Source organism: Coturnix japonica, chromosome 11 (genome assembly GCF_054131305.1).
Source record: "Coturnix japonica strain WE chromosome 11, WE-NBRP24, whole genome shotgun sequence".
Classification (NCBI taxonomy): domain Eukaryota; kingdom Metazoa; phylum Chordata; class Aves; order Galliformes; family Phasianidae; genus Coturnix; species Coturnix japonica.
This window is the reverse complement of record NC_140673.1, coordinates 9,166,449-9,189,551: the sequence shown is the minus strand read 5'-3', so window position 1 is coordinate 9,189,551 and position 23,103 is coordinate 9,166,449. Positions and strand designations below refer to the sequence as shown.

General features: G+C 39.4%; 2 long non-coding RNA genes across 3 annotated transcripts in view; one reads left to right on the top strand and one right to left on the bottom strand.

Moving 5' to 3' along the window:
* LOC107317169 (uncharacterized) overlaps positions 1–23,103 on the top strand; it is a 124,117-nt gene that overhangs the window by 64,223 nt on the left and 36,791 nt on the right. Inside the window, exons 4-8 of one of the 2 annotated variants that reach the window (XR_014932622.1) lie at positions 2,090–2,217; positions 9,368–9,551; positions 12,447–12,565; positions 16,549–17,562; positions 18,295–18,473. This is a non-coding gene — a long non-coding RNA (uncharacterized LOC107317169). The remainder of the gene's footprint in view (positions 1–2,089; positions 2,218–9,367; positions 9,552–12,446; positions 12,566–16,548; positions 17,563–18,294; positions 18,474–23,103) is intronic. The other variant, XR_014932623.1, reaches the window with a different exon arrangement.
* LOC146759008 (uncharacterized) overlaps positions 4,240–23,103 on the bottom strand; it is a 28,578-nt gene continuing 9,714 nt past the window's right edge. Inside the window, exons 2-3 of the long non-coding RNA XR_014932624.1 lie at positions 7,237–7,310; positions 4,240–6,365 (exon numbers count right to left, since the gene is read on the bottom strand). This is a non-coding gene — a long non-coding RNA (uncharacterized LOC146759008). The remainder of the gene's footprint in view (positions 6,366–7,236; positions 7,311–23,103) is intronic.

Here is a 23,103-nt window from a genome sequence, read left to right as displayed (position 1 = left end):
GAAAATTAAGTTAAAAAACTGAGGAAGATAATGAGGAGTTGCAAAAAAGGACTAAAGTTGTATCTCATTCCTCTTCATGGCGGTCTGACCAACTCTCCCCAACATGTCTTTAATGTTTGTGTTCTGTGTAAAGCCTGAGGGTTTTTTTTAGTAGTTTTATTAGAGTTCATGATCTGTCTTGCTTTTTGTTAGGGAAATGGAAAAAAAAAAAACAAAAAAAAAAACAAAAACCACCATTCATCATAATACTTTGGTATTGTTATTATGGCCATGAGAAAATCGGGCTTCTGCTAGTTCATGTACAAGTCAAAAGGAAGGCATATTCCTTTCCCCGCAGGATCCAATGGGGAAGAGCTGGTGAATAGATAAGATAAAAATGGGCATAGATTGTGAAAGACAGGCAGACAAAAAAAAAAAAGGTGGGCATGTTTTTTTTCACTAGAGTACTAATTGTACTTTGCTTACATGTCTGATCATGTTTAGGTGTTGATTTTCTTTCCATATAACAAAAGAGGTGACTTTCAAGAGAATAATCTGAAGGAGGTTGTGGTGAGCGACTGTTTTTGGGTTTGCTTTTTTTATTCAGAATGTTTTTTACCAGGTCAACAGACCAATTTCTCTCCATTGTTCACAAAGCTACATGACTTTTTTTTTTCCTTTCCACTGTGCCTTGAAAAAACTTCTTGGCTTCAGTTCATGTGTGAAACCTTTTGCACAACAAAAGTGGTTTCTTGTGGCCAGTAAGACTAAATGTTCTGAGCATTCCAGGAAGCATATAAATAGACTGATACTCTTCCTAAGGTTACGGACCATTATTTCTCCCTTTTTTCTTTATTTCTCCTCCTGTCCTAGTCCCTTACCTTCAGTTATGCTCCCTCCATCCAGACAAAGACCAAACAGAGTGAAGTGTTTGAAAATCCTGACTATCGTTTTCCATTTTACTCGGGTTTTCCTTAGTTACATTTTCTGAATAGAAATTGTTCAAGTAAATGCAGCACAGTAAATTATCTTAAATTACTTCTTACAGTCCAGACTAGTATTATAACATGAAAATTGTTACTTGGAGTCTCCCACGCCCCTGGCTGCTGCAGACCTATGTCTCCAGGCTGGGGAGAAATGGATCACAGTACTTACCCAACAGAGCCTGCGGGCCAATCCACAATGTGGAAAGTGGAGTTCACATAGAGGAGGTCTCTTATCCTTTCCTCTCAGTCCTACAAGATACAGCAAAGCTGTCACAATAGTCAAATATAATTAAAATGGTGATCTGCCGCTGAAGAGTAGGCCAATGTCTATGCAGAAACCAGATGAGAAATTATTCAAGCCGAAAACATTAAATCTCAGCTCATCTGTGGTTACCATAAAACAGCCATCCTGTTTCTTTGATCTGTGATGAATTTGAACTGTGTTAATAAGACATATATGTTGGGCATCAACATCTCTTCTGTTGGACGAAGGTAAACATTGCATTCGTCTCTGTAAAATATACTTCAGTAGTTGGGAAGAAAGTGGAGATTCATTATTTTTGCAGTTGTAGAAGACATTTAGCAGCTGTGTTTATACTGGCAGACAATTTGGATATTAGGTGGCAGGACAGAGAACTGCAGATGCACAATATCGTGCAGACATTGTGCACTTACAGCACATTTCCAGGGAAACATGTTATTTTATATTTCCCTTGGTGTCATTAATCACGTTTCATGATGTATCTCACTATTTCAACTCATTCCCCTAGATTCATTCATTTTTTGGCCTGTTTATTTAATAGTTACTGAGCTCCATTTCAACAAATTCCATCTTAACTACAGATAATAAAGTTCCTTTTGCTTCAGGGGAGAAAATTAAGATGGCCCTGTACTGATTTCAGGGACTACCTGTAATAATCAGCATGTCTGCTACATCTGAAAGATATTTTGTTTGCCTTTGGTCAGAAAAATGTTCATGCTGTTCTTTGCAACTTAAAAAATTAAACTCATTTCCTGAAAGTAAAAATATGATTCTTATCTGGAACTATAAAGGAAAACAGCTGCACTTTACTCTGTTCTCGAAGTTCTCTAATCTCTCCGGAGGCTTTGTTTTGGTTTTACAGGTGAATCCCTTAAACTGCAGCAGCAACGATGGCTTGTCCTTGGCAGAAACGTGCTGAGAAGCAGTTGGGAATCCCCTGCTTGGGAGATGCAGCCTGAGGAACTTCAGTGTGTAAGAAGTGCCTTTGAGGTGAGGCAAAACCTCTTTTGTTTTCTTAGCATTTCTCTTACATTCAAATAACGGCAGTAAATGTTCACAAGTCCATTTCGGTATGGAAGTGCTATAGATTGAGGGGTGCAATCCAGCTTACCCTGGAACAGACCTCTGGTGGCAGTGCACTCCTGCAGCTCCCAGCCCTGGGAACTGTTCTGACGCATCTATGGCTGGGGGAAGACAGCATGTGTTTCCACTACAGCTGACCTCGTTGTGCTGGAGAAGAGCTGGTAAGGGACACGAAGTAGGTGCCGAACCTTTGGTTCTCCCTGGTAGAAGGGCTCACTGTGCCCAGGGCTGTACAGGAGGAGGGCGGCTCCCTGCAGGACTCAACTGAGAGCAACGGCCCTGCCAGGCACACTGCTGCCCTGCTAGGCATGACTTTCTGTTGGTAAACAAAGAGGAGAAGGAGTTTGACAGATCTGTGAAAAGAAGCAAGCCTAAAGAACTCACTATGTGAGGAATTAATGGCTGTGTGCAGGGGATGGCTTACCCAAGATGGCAGGATCAGCAGATTGCTTGCAGAAACCACGAGCCCTGCCCTGTGCCCCTTCTCATGACTGGGTTAGAATGCTAAATATAACCAGGCTGTATTTTTCTTAGGGATAAATGAAAAGCAGAGGGAAAATTGAACTATGTTTATATTATATATGTGGCTTAGCCACACCTAAGGAAATGCAACCTACTTTCAGCCAGTTTGTTTTAGAGGATAGCTGTGAGGAAGTTCTGTACATTACATTGAAAGTGGCAAAGCAGTGTGCCCTGGGGAGTACTGTTCCAAGGTACTGCAAGCTGTGTGGGAGGGCAGACCCCAGACATGTGAGCTGGGGCTGAGGTGATTTGCGGCTGCATTCAGAGCTCTTCAGAATACTGAAGTCTCAAAAAGAGATTTACTCTCAAGGTTATGGGGTTTGGATTGGGGACGAGAGAAGTCTGGTGATCGTATTTTTATTTCTAGAAACTAATAATATATATTCTCAAAGATTGAGTGGCCTATGAAAGTACATTGGTAGCTGGTGGCAGAACTGGAAAATTAATACAGTTCTGGGGAACTTGATAGAAATGCATTAGTCTTAAAGTCATTTATAAAAAGAAAATGTCACTATTGTTCATGCTTTTTTGGACCCCGTAATTTTGCCTTCTCTAAAATGCTTATTCTTTCCCTTGATGCTTTCCACATCCCTCTCATGTTCCCAGGCACCCAGGTAGAGCTCTCTCACATGGTGATGGTTATGCATCTAATGCTTATCCCAACTTAGCGGAAACTGTTTCCAAGCCAATAAGACTGGCAGCAAGGCTGGAAGTGCAATCACCTGCTGGCATAATCCCTGGTATTAATTCTCTTGTACACAGTATAATTTAGTGAGGTATTAAATGACCTCTAAATGACTAGTATGTGTGTAAATAAAACAGATTAATGAATTATCCATTAAAAGCTCTGTCAATATGAGCTGTAATTCCTACTGCCTTCAGATATGTATCCCTTTTCTTGATCCCTTTTCTTTCTCTTTCTAACCTTCGTACTTAGAAAGCACATATCTTTGTACTGCAGACAGCTCAACAGAGCAATCAGCAGCATGTTTCTATTGTCCCTAGCCTTCTGCTTGGTCACTGGTGCTAAGCCATCTCCATTATACAGCTGAGCAGCTTAGGAGGGCTGTTCAGGGAAAGCAAACAGGTCTGCCTGTCTCCCTTGCTGTGTCTTTGCCAACCACAGTCCCACTGGTTCCCCTTCTGCTGCAGGGCTGTTGCTGGCAGTGCTTGTTGACAGAGATACAGTAGGCTGTGCACATGGGGCACCGATGTCACGTGGAGGCAGCTGTTCTGCTGCCAGCCATGCAGGCATCCTTCATTTTGGAGGACACTGAGATGTGACATCACAGAGGCATTCCCTTCCCTGCATGGGTAGCTCAGGCAAGTCATTGTGCCTCTCAAAAACAGAGTAAATTAGATTTCTTACAGGGCCTAACTGAATGATCACTGAGCACCACACCTGGAATCATTTAAATTTTAGCATTGCTAGGCGTGTGTTTTATTTATCCTTTTAAAATAAATCTAGGAAGTGGTTAGGTTAATGCGTACAACCTTAGCCTAAAGGATAAACAGCCAAGCCAATAAATAGAACGTTCAAGCTCCTGCCTATTCCTGTCTATACATGCAATCATCTATAGCACCTGTATCCTCTCTAGCGGATGTTTTATGACCAATGCATTAAACTGTAGAGAAAGAGAAATGTTGGTCAAGTGCAATGTACTTAAGTGAATTTTCCCTTAGGAACCAAAGCATTTAGCTGATGATTGTCAGTTCATGACAAACATGTTTTTCTTTTTAATTGTGGAATTGAAATATTGTATTTGTCTAGTTGATTGAAATTTAACTAATGTGAGTTCTTAGCTTAATACATGGGACTTTCTGTGCTTAGAGGAAAGGTGGGAGAGAAGGAACAAAGAGAGCAGCTTCAGTATCCTTGTCCACGTCAGCTATTCTCACATGCCCTGCTTGCCTTAAGTCTCCAAGAAGATACTGCAGCAATAGTGCCCAGGCAGTGGTCAGTCTAAAGGAACAGGCTGGCAGCCCCTACACTGCAGCAGCCACAGACTGCAAAGAGCCAGAGCAAATGCCTACTTTTGGCCCCATGGCTACCAATTTCCCTTTACTGACATATAGTGAGATAAAAAAGAACTTCAAATGCCTACTGCCAGCCACCTCAAGGCTTATCTAAGCAGAAGACAAATTAGAAACAACTGTGTTTCTTTCCATGTCCCCTGCAAATGCAAACTACCAAGAGAGGACAAGGAGGAAATAGAGTTGTAGCTCTGGTCTTTTTACATGAACTAAGAAATCAGACCTGGAATAACAAGGAGGAAACTTTCCTCCCTCATCCCACAAATACTTTCTTCTTGCGTGATTCTTTCAGAACAGGATATGGACCCTGTTGTTTTGTATGCTTGAAATGCACAGAAACAAAAATGTGAATTTTGCACTTAATAAAAATCAGAGTGTATCTTCTGACAGGCACTATTCTAGTTGTGAGATGTGAAATTGTATATATTCATTACTTTATAAAAGGGCACAAATAGGCTCTTTGGTATTTTTCATCCAGTGTTCAGAGAGTGACACTGATTCTGTATTGCTGAAATGGCAACGCTTATTACTCCAATCTGCTGCTGTTATTTCTGTAAGTAACTCCGGTATGTACAGAGATGTATATGTAACCTCTACTGAGTAAGACGGCAGAACCAGTCCTTCTTCATAGTCAAAAGAAATCATGGAATGTCTTATTTTTTAATTGACTTCTGGGAATGTGACCCAATTATCTTCAATTGCAAGTTACATATAATATCTGTTACTTCACACTGTGCGTTATAAAGGGATCAGTATAAAATGACTTTCAGTAGTTTAGAGGAATGCTACTAGGTCTAATAGAGAATGATTGAAGGTGATAAATTTGATAAAAGCTGAATTTTGAGCACTCCAGTGACCCAAATGTGTGGAAAGCAGAAGGAATCCCACAGGACAGCCATTCGGCCAAGCCCGTTTTCCCCTCACCCTGTGTGAGCTGCCTCCATGAAGGCTGAGGGAGAAGCAGGCAGTGGAAAGGGAACTGTGGTTAAGGCCGTGGCTTTGGCGACCGTCTGACTGGATTCATTTTCCATCCCTGCCTGAGAAAGTCATTTAGGGGACTTCTGTGGCACAGTGCCATTCTGCATTTAGTCTGGCTGCTAAAAGCAGCTGTGCTCACTGCGAGTAGCAGTAGATAGCTTCTTTGACAGCCTCTCCATCCTCTGTCTGGGAAATAGGAGTCGTAACATCTCCCTTCCATTGCCCTGCTCCTGTGCAGTCTTCTATCCATACCAACAGCAGACTGAGCTCATGGTCCAATCTTTGGCACCTCTTGGCAGTGCTTGGTTTTGCTTCAAGAACAAATGGTACTGGAGTTATTCTTCCATGGTTGACAGAGGCAGTGAGTGTGCTCTTGGTTTGCCCATGGATGGTGACTTCTGCTCACCTGTGGAGCGAGTGAGCTGTTCATCTACCAATTAAACTCACACCTGATTGCAGTGTGCTGGGACTTTCAGAATCCCTTTCATGTCAGTGACCAGATCCTTGTATGTGCTGTAACCCTGTAAGATGATACGGCATTCAGCCACAATTTTCTTGCTATCTAGTCATAATGGTAGAACAAAGACTTAATTAGTAGATAAAATTCAATTTAATATTAATTCTGTTGTAATATTTAATTCCAGAAGCATATATAGAAGCAAATACTAATGCATTAGATTATTTGAAATTATTTCAGCTATTTTTATTAAACATAGTAGAACAACTATAAAGCATTAATCTTTAAATTTCCATCACCTGTCCTTAAAAATCGCTAATTTATTGCTGGATGGTACTTTGTTATGAAACTTGCACTCACGTATTCCAAACTGAATCATCTTCATGCCCCTAGCAGCACAGTTGGTAGAAAAGTATTAAATACATTTCATCAGCCATGTCCACTACACTAATGTATAATATAATGTATAGTCTATTTAACCCAGCCATAAAAAGGCCTGCTCAGAGTTTAGGTAGTGATCTTCTTTCCCACCCAGGCTGGAACTGATGAAACATCTGAATACTGTTGCACCAAATAAACTGGGAAACCCCTTTTTACAAAAATAAATAGGTAATCAAACCCTGGCCGTGTCTAAACATGCCCAGTGCAAATACTGGAAGCCCAATGCAAATGCTAGGGCAGAAAATAGCAGTTGGGCTGTTCCCCCTGGTGTCCTGGTTTTGAACACCTACTAAGAGGGAAAAGTATCTTCATATGGAGGAAAACCTGTGCAAGACAAAACAAAGGTTGCGCCTTTGACCCACTGGAAGAAAAGTCTACGATTCTGAATTCTGATAAATCTGTAAGGATTGACCTTTCATCTCCTCAAGCTCTGAGGTTCTGTCCTCTGTGTTTGTGCTTATGACTTTTTCTTGTAATTACTGAGTGGGACTTACAGGAAGGAAACTGAGACAGATGGGAGTAAGCAAGAAGGAGCGTGACTCTAGGGCTGACTGTTCAAGGCACTCACCTGCAGAGAGGAAAGGAAGGAGAAAACGGTTATATTCTGGTCTCTCTTTCAGAGAATATCAGTCTTTCATCATAAGATGCTGCTAGACAGAAAAAACAGAAATATTTTAAACCTTTGAACCTAAAAACAGAGCTGGCAGTGAGGGGTATGTGGCATGGCCACATTAAGTCTCCTTGGCTAATTTTCATCTTATCTGACTTAATAATTAAGATTCATCTGTTTTAAATCTTTGCAGCTCCTGCTTTATCAGAGTTTAAAATACTTCACTGGGATCTTTAAAAAACTGCACAGATTCATGACAGAATGCAGTCTCCATGGACATCCATGAGCAATCAACTTCTATTTAACTATCATCCTCGCAGTCACGTCCTTGGGCAATACACACAGCAAATCACTGCTCCATTTAATAAAGTTAACTTCGGACAATCAATCCTAAAGTTCCTTTAAACAAGTATCATATATTTCTTAAAAACAAGAATATGCCTAAATGATGTAATTACTGTGAATGTCTAATTCTGGATAAAGGACAGAACTTACAATGCATATCTTAAAATACAGCAATATAAATTTGAACAATTATACAACACTCCCATTATTCTTTTCCTTCTAATTAAATTACAGGTCCACAAACACTAAACCTCATGTAAGTTAGAGATTAAGCATGCCTTTAATAACAAAAACAGAAAGAGCCCAGTGGCTTTTATCTAACATCCAAGCACCAAACAATGTTATAGTGGCCTACAAAGACCTGAGGTTGTTTCCTATAGCAAGAAGTATGATTATTTTGTCGTTATCTCAGTTTGCTGCAGTAGGTTTAGCTCATTGTTGAAATCCTTACAAATACATTCATGAGACAGTGTTCACACTGCAAGGTAAGTAGTTCTTTGACAGTGTCTTCCCAAACTGCTTGCAGGTCCTTGTGCCAGTTTTATCTTTCTTTCTCTCTCCAGAGATGCTTTGATTAGGTGCCACATCTCTGGTCTCCTGTAGCGCTTAGCCAGAATCTGCCCTTTGGGTTTTTTTTTTTGTTTTCTGTGTGTATTTTGTTTGTCTTGAAACAGAAATGTTAGCATTTTGCATTAACCTCCAATAGGCCAACTGCTTGTGTGAGAGCTATGCTGAAGAGCTGGGTCTGTCTAGGGTTAAGGATGGGGAGACAGAGCATCAGGGAACATGAGGGGTTAGGAGCCTGAAACATGTTCCAAGGAGACACAAAGGGCAGGGCTGAGTGAAGGCATGCACGGTGTGCTGGGTACTGCCTCATTAACCCTAATGACATGAAAATGACCTAGAGAAAGCACAATCTACCCATCCATGTTTCCATCAGCTGGGTAGAATTTTGCCTTAGGGCACCAACGTGCTCCCCCATCCTGGCAGACACGGCCGGCGTGGATGGGGAGCAGTGGCAGTTGAGCCACTGCCTTGCCTGTCTGACAGCCAGTGATCCCAGCATGACAGATCTTGATTTGCCCTTCTCTGCTATCCATCCTCTGCCATTAACTATTCATGCAAGCTCCCAATTAGGCTGTGGAAGATTACAGCATTAATTGACAAAGTCATATTCCTTAGCATCTGACAAAATTGATGTTACTCTTTTATTTTTCAGGCAGGCCTTTATGCTATGCATTATTTCTTCCATGTTGAAAATAAGTAAGAATGGATAAGCAATGTCTGTACTGCTGATCTGGATTTTGGGTTGTTCTTTATGATATAGAAGCTTTATTTCAGGATATTAAAACATTTACCTTAGTTTTCCATTTTGTGGTATTTTCTCACTAAGATACCATTCAGCTGATGTAACTTGCTTTAATAACTTCCTTAGCAGAACCAAACAGGCAACCCCTAGCTTTACTCGTGATGATTAAGGATGGGAGTCATGCTGTGAAAGAGTGACTAACTGCTGTTATTGAGAGCTGACAATTTTCCTGGAAGATGGATCTGATAAATCCCTAGCAAGCATTTCAGTAAAATGATCCAATTTTAGAAGTGTAGTATATTTTCCTAAATACATGAATATGAAAGCTTTTCTAAAAGTGCTCATCTCTTCAAATCTGTAGGACTCTTCTTAAAGGAATTCTAAAAAACTCAGGAATGCCCACCTGGCTGTCCCAGAGAACTGCCATCCAGAGGAGCATCCTACAGCAGCACAAGCATTTCATCTTCTGGATGTGTGGAGACACGTGGGATTTGTTGATGCTGAAGGCAGGAGGAAGTCAAGGGAGAAAAAAAGAATTCTGGGAGGTAAGCTACAAACATTCTCCTTAGACAAGTGTAATTACTGTAGCCATTATAGCTAATAGTTTTGTATGATCTTGGAGATCTGTCTCACTTGTGTAAATTCATTGCACAATATTTCGCAGTTGTTTCACTAATATACGTTAATAGACCCTGAGTAGGATAGAGGTATAACTAACACAAATGAGAGTGACAGTGTAATTGCATAGTGAATAGCCACTAGCTTTATGAAACTATAAGAAAACAGAAATGCTTTAAATAGAGGTGAAGTGTCTTATATGATTTTAAATATTTGCAGTTTTTGGTTTTTTGGTTTTTTATGTAGCCATAAAAATGCTTTGCCTAATACAAGTCATTTGGAACTCACCCTTCTATGACTGAGTGGAAGTTTAGTTGTGGTCTTCTGCTGAGAGAGGGTTTGGTCCTTCCTTTATTTCCCTTCCCTCCCAGCAGCCCCAAACCTCTCCTCTATAACAGACTTGGTCAGGGCCAGCTGGTGGCCCACATCTTGAATCCAGCATCTGAGATACTTCCACTAAGCCTGCATCACATCTTTTCTTGGGGGAGGCAAGGAGCAGTTGTTCAGGAAATAAAAGTTCCCAGGTTCTGTTCTAGGAAGAGAAAGGGAGGGCTTCCTACCTGGAGCAAGAAGGTGAGAGCAGTGATTTAGCTCCACCCTGATCTGTGCCTGCCACTCTCCGGAGGGTGATCAGGAAATTGCCCTCAATCCTCTCTGGCCATAGTGTGGAGTTATCCCTTGGGGCTGCTAAGCGAAGACTGCCCAAACTCACCTTTTATAATCATCCCACTCTATGTATACATATTTTAAATATACATATTTTAAATAATTAAAAACAAGTAAGCAAACAAGCAAAAATAGGTATAATTATAACTTGCAGTCGTTCTAACAGCATATTCTCTGAAGATCTTCTCTTTTTTGTTTTGAATAATGGAGAAAGTTATGACCTAATTGCTTATTCCAGTAGTAGGCTACGTTCTGTGCTGAATACACCCTTTCAGCAATAGCTGTTTAATAGTTTAACTCAGTACTACTGACCATTAAAAGCCGACTTAAAAGGAACAAACTCGTTTATTGCTTTGGCCTCAAGTAATCAAAGCAACTGAAAATTCATACTGAAAAAAGACTTTTGTGTTTGTCCTCCATGCTAATACAGCTGTTGTCCATCCTTTTTAACACCCACCTGATTTTTTCTGACCAATATAATTTTCTCTACATTTTCCATGTGTTCTGTTGTAGCAAAAATATTCTTTCCACCAGTGTTTCTGTTATTGCAATTCTAGGCAAAGTCATGTAGTGCTGAAGATTCATACTGCAGCACGACAGCTTTGTTTCAGGCTGCCCTTTGAAAAATATTGTAATGCTTGCAAGTTCTGGGCCCTGAATGTTTCCATTTTCCTGCTAAGTGCTGCACACAATTCCAGAGATGTTTGGAGTTCTTGGGCACTGGAATTTCGTCACTCTAAGTTCTGCCTCCTTTGCCACATTTTAAAGTGGCAAAATAACTCCTTGTATGAAGCATAATAATATTCAGTTTGATCTGTGTTCCTCTTACTCAAGCTTAAAGAATCCTAAATCTGCCTTTTCCTTTTTTCCTGCCATTCGGTTCATTATGTTGCTGTGTCTATAAGTGACTCATCAGTCCTCCTGATCTGAATTGTACTCTTTAATATGAGCATTTGCACCAGCATGAGAAATATTTTGAAAACTGTCTGGAAAACACAGAAGCACAGCAGCTCTAGAGAAATAATTTTAGGAGATCCAAGTAAGATTTCAAGAAGCAAAGCAGCTGCTTTTGCATTCTATCTTTCTGAAATCTCTCAGTCTTTGGGCTTGGAAAATTATGCCGCATTTGAGACATCTTTTGGGGAGAAACAGGACGTGTGATGATGACAGAATCGGTGCCAGATTTAAAAATAACCCCAGCAGCAGCAAAATGCTATCCTTGCAATTCATCTCCATGCCCCAGCATTCCTTGTATGACTTCAGTTATCTTCTTTCACAATTAATTAGTTAAAAAAATGAATTTTAGGAGAACTTCATGTGATTCTGAGTGCACCCAAAACCATGTGGCATATATCACATACGCAGCTTGCTGAACTAAGGAGAGAAATTATCAAGTTAGTTATGTGGAAGCTTTCCACAGTCTCCTTACGTGACCTTGTACAAGGCCATGAATGTTTGAGGTCAGAAGGAGCATAAATATTCATTTCTACATGACTCATTCTGAATACTCCACTAGACAAATTCTAAAATAATTCTAGTTAACCAGCACTGAAAGCATTTTGGACATCGAACATTAATGTTCTACATGTTGGTTTGGCAAAAGAGTTTCTTCCAGTGTTTTTCCTACTGGAAAACAAAAGCTTTGATCAGACTGCCCCCTACAGAAAGCACAGCAGTGCTTTTTTAATGCTGTGCTGTATTGTCAGAGATAAGGAGGACTCAGAGCAAACACGACACAGCACTGAATTCATCTATAGCTTCCAAAAAAAAAGCAAATATTAGACTAATAACTATTTTTCAAAATATTTTAAGTTCCTATTTTTGGAGGTGTGTGTTAATATTTATTCTCTTCAGGAAATTTCCTTATAATGCTGCTCTAGAACTCCTAAATTAAGAGTGGGCTGTGGAAGCTGTGTTTTCTATTCTACTGCAGTCTGTATGTGCCTTTTCCTTCCCTTTTTTAAAAATGAGAATCAGTTCTCCTGACAGAGCCTGGACATGTATTCACTAAACAACAAACACTTCAAAATACTTCTGGGTAGTCTTGGGAAACTCACATTTTAAGTTTTCCCCTTATTATTGGATAAAAAAGCACTTGTCAATGACTTCCATGTTGTGAGCATTTTTCCCCTGGTGTTTAAACTGTCTCCCAATAGATCTGAGTATGGCAGAGAAAGGATTCCTATGACATTTCATATGAAATGTCTAGAAGTGAAGGTTTTAATTCAGCTTTCACAAGATATGTTTTCAGCATTCAGATACCTCCACATACAAGGTAAGTGGGTCACTCTGAAAGTATTGCCTCCTATTTATTTCCATGGAAACTACAACTGGAAACATTGAGCACAATAACACTATTTGAGAGAGCGAATTCTCAGCTACCAAATGCTATTTTTCAACATAAGCATGACCATTAACAATGCATTTTGTCAGCAATGAGCAGGAGCCTGCATGCCACACAGAGGTGACCCATGGTTGCTGTCACCATTGCTGAAATGCACCATTTCAGAGAGCACATCCACCTTTTGGTTTCCATAAAATGTTCAGCAAGTGTCAGTGAATGGGTCACTGACTCTTCAGTGTCAGTCAGGTTAGGGTGAAATTTTTTCACCTTGGAGGAATTCAGTGACACACTTTGCTTCATATGCACTTCCATGTCGGACTGCCCCTCTGCTGTTGTCTGTCACACAGCAACAACCTGTAATGGAATACTGGCAGGAAGGCTCATCCTCTACTGCCATACTACCAACATCCACCCCTGACATCGTGGGCCAACATAATAAAGTAGGAGGCATTACTTTCAGGAATAGTGGGATGTAGTGAAATGCAAATTTGGATGTTGGATAGAATGAACAAGACAAGCAGCCAGCATTATGAGTTCTGGTTCTTGTTGGGCTAAGTGTGGGCTAAGCTTTCACCTGGTCATTTGAATAGAACTCTGACAGGGCCATTAAAAACTTGAACGTTAGCTCCAAAATCTTTCCATTCTCAGACTGCACTGGGCAAAGGTTTTCCATTTGATGACGATGACTGAGGAAATAGCATAGAACTGCAAGTTTTTTGCATGAGTATCAATAAATCTGTGAAAGAGGGAAAATGCCATTTCTAATGGTATTTATAGATAAGCTAGAAAGACAGTTGTCTGAAAATTTTGCATGTAATGGATGGTAAATAATAAGAAAAAGAAGCTAGTTTTAAATGCTAGGAAAGTGTCAAAATGAGACCCTGTTTCCTCCACTTTACAGTGCCTTCCCCATAGACAGTCTGACTTTTACAACACCACTTGCAATTCCAAGTCCCACCAGCTGAATAGCAGCAGGAGGTTTCTCAGAGATCATTGCCTTCCCTACTTTTCTTTGGCTGTATATTTTCTAAGGCATGCCAGATCCTGGCTTTACATAAGATACTTCCCAAAAAGGGTCAATGAAAACACTGAGTATTTTCATTATGAATTTGGAACCCTTGAATATTTTGAGAAACTAAATTATTCAGTTAGGTTCTTCATTTATTGAGGTAGGGGAAGGCTGTTTCTTTCCCAGAAAAATAATAATAATAATTTAAAAAAAAATCCACAATTAAATCCCAGATCCCACAGTTAGGTGACCTATTTCCAGACAGGCCAAAAACCAAGTAGATACTGTCATTAGTCCCTTTCTGCTTTGGGAGTTTGTTTGGATCTGGAAAGAAACAACCCAGAACTGTTAGTTCTTATTCTCACACTAAACATCCCTTGTCTTTCAACATCCATTATGAAGAGAGAAACTCAGACTAAGTATGATGGCAGCATCTCACATCTTGATGATCAAAATAATTTCCAGATTTTAAATACAAAAATGATTCTCACTAGGAAACTTGGTAAAACTGAATATCCAAAATGAAACATCAGGAAACATCACCAAACTGAAGCTTGTTGGATGTCTGCAGCTGTTGGATATTTGCAGCTGTTTCTCTAGTCCTGATTAAGGGGGGGGTTCTGAGAAAAGCTGCACAAGTGCATTCCCCATTGAAAGAAGTCCTAGCTGAGGGTATTTGGCAATTGAAAGTAAGACTCCAAGTCATATTTTTAATTTGAATGACTGTGATTGAATAACATATGACTTTTTTTTCCTACTTGTACTTTGGTTGTGAGACACCCTAAAATTTATTACGATAACCTTACATGGTGTTGAATTCTGTTTATAATGATAAATAATCCTTTAGTTTAAGTATTGGATCTACAGATTGCTCAAAAATCTGGATGAATTTATAATATCGTGGGATTTAATCTAACAGAATTCAGCATTTTTAACAACAAAGTCTGGCTACTTCATTTTTAACTCCTTTGAAAAACTGACTCATTTCCTTTTATTTTCACTTTTTTTTTTTTTTTTTTACATTATGTTTCTAGGCATGGGCCCATTATTCCATCTATGTTCCTTAATGGTAGAGAAAGGTTTGTTTTAGAAGAAGTGACATAAGAATGTAGTAAAAGAAAGGAAGGTCAAATTTTAATGTAATGTATGGAAGGCATTAGTCCTCCAATAAATGTAAGATATTATGTCAGTGGAAATGGAGTCAAAGGGCCTCATTACTTTTGATCTTTTAGATAGATTTGCTACAGATTTCTTTAACTGTATTCCCACATTGTGTAACTGTCATAAAGTTTGTCTTGTTGGAGTCTTGCTTTATAAAGTTTATATTTTCCAGAAATGGATTTTTTCCATTTTTCAGTTTAAAAGTGATTCTTGGACTCTGCAGAGTCTGTTCATGTCAAAGTCTTAATTCCTGCTTCTCTCTGTGGTCAGGCTTGTAGTTACAATGTGATAACAACAACAACAAAGTAATTCTATCTGCTTTAGTATCTGCAAATACTTATTTTCTTTCCCTTCTTCTGGGAAGGCTGAATAAAAATGTCATTTTTAAGCAAGTTATAGTGAAGTGGAAAAGTTTTGTAATGGGGTGCTACATTGCAAAATGTGATTTAATGGGTTGCTCCCACTTAGAAACAGTGATTTCGCAGATCTTTCAGATAGGCTCCACCAAATAATTTTGACATATGCAAAATCTGCAGAAAAGCTCCTCACAACTCAGCTCATGATGTGAACGTATATACTACCATCAGGAATCGTAACAGATGTTACATTAAGTAATTACTGCAATTAACAAATATATCAGGATAATTCTTTTATGTTGATGTATTTTGGCCCTGATTGTGCCCACAATACATACAATTATTCAAGGAAAACTACAGGGGCACTTTCTTCATTGATGCTTTTCAAGGATTCATTGTTTGCTTAAATGCTTAGAGATTGCTACATCTGAGTACTTTCACATTTCTGACCTTATCTCTGGCATAAGTGACATTTAGAAAGAAAATATATATATATGCAATGAGTTAAAAATACCTTAAGCATGAACAGAAACTTTCCGTTCGACTAGGAGTGTTTTTCATCAGCATCAGATTGACCCTCGTCTCATGTGTGTGTTTCCCTTGCTTTTCCTTCTCTGAATACTCAAAGATTTCAACCCAAACACCATGTTATTTTCTGTAATTCAAGTTAAATAATCTATTAATAGGCCTATGTTTGTCTTGTAAATTAGAATTATGATCTTGGCAGCAAAATTAAGGAGCTGGCTGGTGGAGAGAAAAAAAAAAAACACAAAAAACCCCACAACTTCTTCCTTCCCTTGTTTTGTCCGAGCTCCTTCCTTCCCTTGCCAACAATCACAACTCTTTCTTCAAAGGGAACACGCAGTCAGAGAAAGCCTGACTTTTCAATTTCTCTCTTGCATTGAGCAAGCTGAAGCAAATGGAGCAGTGCAGCTCCAGGCACTGATTTGCTGGGCTCCTAAGGAAGCTTCTAAGATGTTGTCTGTGATGTGTGCCAAAATGGTTTCTTAAATTACAGCTCCACTACTCTAAGAGAAAACATTTGTTAGAAAGTCTTTCTCTCAGCACTTCAAATCTGAAATACCAAAATACCTAGCTTCCTTTTGCAAGGCTGGAGGACACTGTGGCCCAAATATACAGATTATGTTGCACAGATGCGGATGAACTCATACAGATGTGCAGCTGTCTATTACAACTGCACAGTCAGACTTCTGGCTCAGAACTCTGCTTGAAATATAAGGCGAGTCTACCTTTGTGTTGGTTGCCAATTGTCAGAAATTCACAGATAATTAGAGTAGGGTGAGGTATTACTTTGAAATGTGTCAGGATGGCTGACCTTTCTAATATACAATCAGAGATGATGTTTCAAACTTTTTCTTCCCTCTTAGATACCACACAGATATGAATTTGGTCCCCATAGGTCATATCCCACAGGCAAACATCACAGAAGTCTTCATGGAACAGGGGCATGGATTGTTTTTCTCTAGGAGTGTGCCACATCATAGAGGTCTGTATTGCATAACTTTTACTGTTAATTGAAATCAGCCTTCTTTCCTATTTTCAAAACTGCCATTTTGTCTTAACTATGGTCATCACTGTCGAGTGTAAGCTACTAGCTGGATTAAATAGAAAAGAAAGGTGAGGAGTAAGTATAGTATTTGCAGAAGTGAATAATTGACCAGTAAGGTATTTTTTTTTTCCCATGTGTGGCTTTTAGTTGTTAAACTGCATTCATTATTTCTGATTTTTGAGTATCTAAACTGCAGGTACTATGCAGTATTGCAGATTAATAAAGCAACCAGATGATTGGTGGTTAAAATATGCACACAAAATTACTCCTCATTCCCAGTAATTTTTTCTCTCTGTTAATCTTCTCAGTGATCGCAAGTAGAAGATAAGAAAACAATGAAGTCTTAAGCTATGTCTGCAATGAAATTTCTTCCTTTTCTGTTTTTCATACCAGTGTAAATATCTGACAATGCCAATTTGTATCGTAAATATAATGGAAGTTGGACTTTTACTGAAAGTAGAGGATGGCGCTTCCTAAAAACCTGAGAATATGTGAGCACGCATGGCTGTCAGCTGACCATGCTCCTATCCATTCCCTGACATAAAAGAAATGCTCTGGCACTGCTGCTTCTCAAGAGATACCAAAAGACAAGGCAAAGGAGGAAAAGCTGCTGTAGAAGTCTGCGAGAATAGGGGGGAGGAAGTAAATGGAAAATCAGATTATTACATTTTCTAGTTCTCTGTCTGCTTGCAGACAGCACTAGACAACTTGCCAGGAAAATGTGATTGCTAGCCCTAATGAGTGAAATATTTCTGAGGAACGCTGATTATATAACCAGCCAAGGCATCTGAAAGAGCACATTACTTACAACTGTGCAGCAGAGATGGACTGGGTAAGCAATAATAATTAATATTGTGTGCTTTAAAAAGCAACATTCATCCACTAGTGCCAAGGAAGGTTTGTGATTGCCTTTGTAGGCTTTCGTTCTGCAGTCACGGGATACTGGATAAATAGTAAACAACTGTACCCCAGTTTTACAGGTTGGAAAGCCAAAGCAAAAAATTGTGAAGCTGGCCATGCTTTAAAAGCTTGAAGACCATTCCAGAAAACAATATACATATAAAATCAGGATTATGACTTGTGTTGTTGTAGTGCTCTGTAATTATACTCCTGACAGAGCACCCCCATTAAGAACACATTAGAAGTATGCATAACTTCATGCGATGCGTAAAAGAAGCAATTAGTTCTGAGCCTGCTTAAGTAAAGGTCCTTAACATTTCGAGTCTGAGATGCCAGCTAACGGTAGGAAGCTATTTTACCTCTCAATCTTGCTTTATTTTATTCTCCTCTGACTGGCTACTATACTGTATGACATATGGTCTGCTTAAACTAGGCAGGCGCACAAAATCTTGTTCCTTCATTTCAGAGTGTGAAGCCAGGTTGGCTATTAATAGGAAAAGCCCTGGAAGAATGTGTATGCAGCAGTCAGACTCTGCATAAGGGAAATGAAAGCTATGATACAAGAGGGAATAAAATGAATTTCTTGTGTATTACAGCCAGAACACCTATAGGCTAACACCATTCCAAACTAAGTGTAGAAGTGCTGTTACATCTGCATGTCTAGGAGGTGGCATGCCAGTGACCTGATGTACATGGTATCCAGCGTACAGATTTTCCAGAGTGATCTCCAAGTTGTAACGGACAACCTCTTTCCTGCTAGCAGAGCCTGGAGAGGAATAAACCAAGACCACCAGCTAAGTCACTGCGTAACATGCTGTGGATATGAACATCGAATGCCCTCAGGTACTGTGTTTAAATGAAAAGCTTTAGCCAAAAAAAGAAAAGAGATGCATATAAAATGGATGTTAAGTGTATCATTTTCTTCTTTTAGAAAACTGAAATTTTTACAAGAATGTTGCAAAATAATTTTATGAGAAATATCCAACAAAATATCCACCTCACGATGTCACTCGCTTCAAGTTTCCAAAAATCATGAAAAATAATTACGCTAATTGTAAGCTATGCAAATTACTATATGACGATTATTACACAAGAATTAATGTATATGTAAAATATCATAAAGCTCAGCTGACTACTGCAATATCCCTTCCTCTGGTTTTGAAAAATGCAGTTTTTCGGGGATGATTCTATACTGCATAGCGCTGCAGATTCATTTCCTAACCCATCTCTTTGACTGTCAAATATAAAACTCTTTCTCTATCTGATATAAGCAGCTTGTCTTCGCTTTCAAAGCCATCCATAGTTTCCCCTCATCCTACCTATCATCTCTCATTCAGGATCAAGAAACCACTTCTTTCTCTGATTAGCCCATGATGCCAGCCTCCTCCATCTACTTCTTAGACTTTCATTCACTCCATTTCAAGCTTTATCCTATGCCATGCTTTACATGTGGGAAGAGCTCCTTTAGCGATGTGCAAAGCTACCTCATTATCTTCCTTCTAATCCCATCTGTGAGGTTTCTCTGCCATCCTGCCTTTAAAAGAAATTTCAGAGTTTGGACCTTATTCATCTAGTTATAATGAGCAGTTACCCTCCCCACCCTTGCCCCTCCCTCCCCCCAAATAAAAGATTTCTGGATTTGGATGTTGGTATTTCCTACTGAGATGCAGTGCTGTGGTTTCTGTGTGGTTACTGGTGCCCTGTTTTCAGACATGCTGCCTTGTTGTTTCAGGGGGGGCAAATATTTCTGCTTGAAAACAATAGAATGAATTTAAGGATGATCTGCCTGGATTTTAGGAGCAATTGAGGTAGTCACTGACATTTCTGAAATGAGAAGATGCTCCAGGGGTGATTTGGCCTTTTAGTTCAAGTAGCATGTGATTGACAAGAAAAGATATGATCAGTATCAGCTAAGAGAAATAGTGATTCTGTGGCTGGGCACAGAATTAAAAATATCCCTTATTTGTGAGGAAAGATTGGATAAGCATTTTTAATTTTGGTCATCAGTTTTGGGGGGATTTGGGACGTGGTGCATTGTCTCTGGTTTGCTCGGATTTCTGTTGTAGAATGAATGGGTAGTCATGAGAACCATTGTATTGCACTGGGTCATCATCTTAGCTGAGTACAATTTTCTTTGAAGCAATTAGATCTGTAGCCTTGAACACGTTTGTGTGTTGTTTCACTTTGTATTTTCATCCCCAGTGGCAAACTGTCCTTCCGCAGGGCTCTATTTTTTGTCAGACTTTTTTATGATGCTTGAGAATTGTGCCTGCCTCCTCCCCTTTCCCATGCTGTCCTTTTGGGTGTATGAGGGCCCTTTGCATGGGTCCTACAGAGGCTGGAAGCCACAGTTTCCCCAAACTCCTCACTTCACCTGTGCTTTTATTGGGTCTCTTCTGTGTAACCATCAGGGTTCTCATCTCCCAGTCTATCAGGTTATAACTTCAGAAGTATCAGCATGATGCTCAATAACCTTGCATGAGGATGCGACAGAAACATCCTGAACTCTGAACTTTATTGAGCGCACATTTGTTTGGCTACAGTCTTCAAACACATCTTAGGATGTGTTCTAGAGAATAATGACTCGATCCAGTTTGGGAATCTTTAGCATCAGGAAAAAGCCATTCTTAAACCTTTCTCATTGCACTCCCATAATCTGTCAGAAGTAGATCTTAGAAAGTCAGGCTGGGAATTCTCCAAGGCACCAAGTGGATGTAGCAAGACATGATCTTGTTCCGAATTTCAGTCTAAGAATACCCACAGAGCTGTGCAGATTTCCCAAAGTAAAAAGTAAAATCACTCCCAAACTGAGCTTTTCTTTTTCTTCCAAGTTTCAGCAGAAAACTGTATTTTTGTAGGCAAGCTATAAATCTCTGAAAATACAAGTTTATGTGGAAATGCCGATACAGCCTTAGTTATAGCACTGGTAATGGCTATAGCACTCAACAATGATTTGACTCTGAAGGCCATTAATCCCAATGAAAACCTTCTTGGAAGAAGTTGAACTTTGGAGGTCAATGAGATCTCAGAGGAAGCTGGACTGAAAACTGAGAAAAGCTGCTTTTTTCCATGTAAATCAATTGTTATTGTTTTCCTGTCTGAGAAAATTTTAATGCAAAGACTAAGGATTTACAAACAGGAAATGGCAGAACTTCAAAAGGTCTTGTAAGAAGTAGTGATTCATAACATTATGTTTTCAGATCGTGCTATTTTAAAACCTTGCTCTGAAGCCATGCTGACGGGTTAACTGAAGGAAGAACTACGTAATTCACTCGTGTCCTGATTTTAAGCTTACAACCATTTTATTCTGTGGAAGAGTAATTACAAATTCTATTTTGCAAGAACTGTCATGTTTCATCAGACTTTGCAATGATTAACAGAAAATAAGGAAGAAATTTTAACAACGCAGGCTAGACAATCTGAGGAAATATTTCAAAGACTGTTTTAAGACCAAAAAAACCCACCAACATTCTAATCCAGCTTAAAAGGAAGCAGTAGTAGCACATGGCTTCACATGAGACAGAAGTGCAGGTCTTCAAGTGTCGCACAAGGAGGACACTTAACTTCTACCAGGGGTATCCAGGGCTTTTATGGCATTGAGATTTCATGACCTAATTCATTAAAAAGCCCTCACTTCAGGGCTGTGCTAGCAGTCAAACCTGCTATGAGGGTCTGACACTTTCCTGGCATTAGAACCAGATAATGCTTGAAATCATAGCACTAAATGCTTCCCTGCTACAGCCCGGTAAATCAGAGCCTCATTGAGAGCCTGAGCAAAATGTAGACAGTGAGGACTAATTATTTTGTGTATTTGCTACAGGTTGCTTGTTAGGCTTCTGATTCATCATCAGCCAAACAAACAGGATCCTGCTATGTCCCTTCTTAGTTTAAGAACTCTACGTTTTGGAAGCAGTGGCAAACAACAAGCTCATCTGCCAGTTAAAATAATACCAATGAAAGTATTTTGAAATTTGCCTTTTTTTATTGAATTCATGCAAATAAATTACTAACAGTTGAGACTGTGTGAGTGGGCAATAATGACTATTTAATCACAGGCAGTAATTAGTGTGTCTTGCCTAGTGCATTTTCTTCATTTTGTATTGTTTTCCTGGTTATTCCAGAAACACTGAGAATTTACTAAAAAAAAAAAGAAAAGAAAACAAAAATGCTGCTGAGTAGAAAAGAAAGGGATCATACTTAAATTAATAAATACTTAATAATTCATTAATAAAGGAATGCTCATCAGTACTATCCAGCTACTTTAGTAGGAGGCTGCACAGCACTGCCAATGTCACAAGTTCACAAGCTCGCACTATATTCACTTCTCAATCATCACGATCATTGGAAGTGTGCAAACTTTGCCTATGCTGGTAGAATAGATTTGGCAGAGCAAGGATCTGCTTTATACCTTGAACTTCTTTAAGCTTCTGTGAATAAAACTTTCCATCCCTAAAACAAGGATAATAAGACCTGCCTCTTTTAGAAGAGCTGTCCTGTTGCTACACACAGTATTTTAGGAAGTATTACGTTACCTACAGAACTGTACTGCTGATCACATGCCGTTGTTACCTGGAGTTTCAGAAAGCAGGAATTTTTATTAATCAGGCTGCAGTAGTGTAAAGAGCGTAAGTACCACACACATGGATGACCAGAAAAGGTGCGTATCTATTTTTTAATCTATGTTTAACACACAAGATTGAAGTGTTATTTTTTAATCATTTGCACAGAAGGAAAAGGTTAGAAGAAAGAAAAGCAGAATGCTACATCATGTGTAGTGAATTTTAATTGTTGATGTAGATAAAAAATAAGAAACAAAGTTGTACAAAAAATGCTAATATCTGTTTAACACTGATCACAGAATCATAGAATGGCTTGGGTTGGAAGGGAGCTTAAAGATCATTCAGTTCCAACCCCCCTACCATGGGCTGGTTGCCACCCCAGCTCAGACTGCCAAGGTCCCCTCCCAGCCTCACCTTGGGCACCTCCAACAACCTTGGGCAGCCAAAACCTCTGGGTGGCTGTGCCAGTGCCTCAGCAGCCTCTGAGTTAAAAAAAAAATAATAATCTTCTTTTAAGGTCCAGTCTAAATCTCTCCTTTTTTAGTTTAAAACCATTCCTCTTCCTATCACTATCAGATTGTGTCAAAACTCACTTTCCCTCCTGTTTAAAAGCTCCCCTCAAGTACTGGAAGGCTGCGATGAGGTCTCCCCAGAGCCTTCTTTCTCCAAGCAGAACAAGTACAGCCACCTCAGCTTTTCTTCATAGCTTTCTTCATAAGAGTGGTGCTCCAGACCTCTGAGTGTTTTGAGATCAGTGTTTTTTTTTTCCACCACTACTTTTCCTAACGTAGCTGATGCCTGACAGTTATTAACAATTTGGAATAATAAAGTAGGAATTCCTGCTTTTGTATTTAAGTGAACAACCAGGACAAATAACAGCTAAATATAAGCAAGATTGGGACAATATTTTGCAG